This window comes from Sinocyclocheilus grahami, unplaced genomic scaffold (assembly GCF_001515645.1).
Source record: "Sinocyclocheilus grahami isolate Dianchi unplaced genomic scaffold, SAMN03320097.WGS_v1.1 scaffold326.1, whole genome shotgun sequence".
Classification (NCBI taxonomy): Eukaryota; Metazoa; Chordata; class Actinopteri; order Cypriniformes; family Cyprinidae; genus Sinocyclocheilus; species Sinocyclocheilus grahami.
In genome coordinates, this window is record NW_015505505.1 from 1103675 (window position 1) to 1105240 (window position 1566).

The window sequence follows — 1566 nt, forward strand, 5'->3', positions numbered from 1 at the left end:
GTTTTCTGAGCGCACACATCTGAAGCACACGCACAGAAAGCGGCTGTCGCAGCATGCGAGTACTAAACTAAGTTCTCATTCACACACAATTTTATGTTAAAAACACACATGAGTTACAAAAAACAGTGGGTTATGTCTGTGAAGGTAAACTGCTGGGAAATAAATTGCTTGTTTATTTTAGATCTGTGTGGCAGCAGCAATATACAGTAAATACATCAATAAATGCACTGCTCTGTTGTCTCCTCTGAGGCTGGGACTCTAAACAGTGTTCTGTGCTCGTCTGTGCAGCCAAACACAGAACAGTTAGCGTGTTCTGCTCAAACTTTCTCCATGGCATTAGAGCTGCTACACCTTTGTCACTTGTGAAAACACAATAACGGTGGGTGTAAACTTACAGATTAAGAGGCGGTGATATTATAATGAGATCCCTTTGCAACGTCACCAAGAGAGCGAAATCAGACGCGCTTGTTTTCTCAGATGCTTGCAGAAAAGGGCTTCCCAAAACTAAGTTACTGGGTTAATGTTTTTCACGTTTCCTTGGTTAGTAGATGCACCGGGGACCTGATTATAGCACTTACAACCTGGAAAAGTCAGATTTTCATGATATGCCACCTTTAAGGCAAGAAGGCTGTATTGAATGTTTGATTTGTGTAATTCTGAATAAAAGGGCACATTTCAAGACCAACAACACACCAGTGTATGAATATCACGTCACACATTACAAAAACAGCTCACTCATATTCACAGCGCAACCACGACCAGGTTTGTACATATATATTTAATGTGCACTGCAAAAAAATGATTTTCTTCAGTATTTTTGACTTGTCTTCCAACACAAACATCTAAACTTCTTAAGTCAAGATACTTTGAAGCTAAATAAATTAAGCTATTAAGTTTTGTATTCTGGAGAAAATTAAATGAGTTTATATTTAAAATAAGAAAAATATCTGCCAAAGGTGTCAGAAATATAATCATAATTCAAAGGGAAACAAGTTTGATTTGTTTGACCCCACTGGCAGACAGTTATCGTTTTAAGCAAAAAGTCACTTAATTTTGACACATTTGTCAGATCTTAAGTTATTTTGCTTCTCAAGTAAACGTATCTTTGATTTAAGAACGTTACTAAAAGACAAGAAAAGTACTCATTGCGTGTCCACACTTTCTAGCAAATATAGTATAGCAAATAATATCTTATGTATTTTACACTCAAAATGTACAAATATTACTTGAAAATGAATTGTAAGAAGTAATTTGTAATGAAATTGGTTTCACAGATGAGTATCGACAGATGAATCTGCGAAGCACAGAATATTGGTACTATATTGATTATCTGCTGATATTAGATATGTTTTTAAAAGTATATTTTACTGATGTTGGCCGATATTGGATATTACATTTCATGCATACTCATTTCCTTTACATGTAGAATACCTTTACTCTGGTCTAACTTAAAGTTAATCTGTAAACATTGTTAAATGTAATCGTCAACAAATCTGAAAATGAATATCCATTTTTCACACAGTTCATTATAATGTTGTGATGCCTAAATTCTGTTTTAGCATTTAA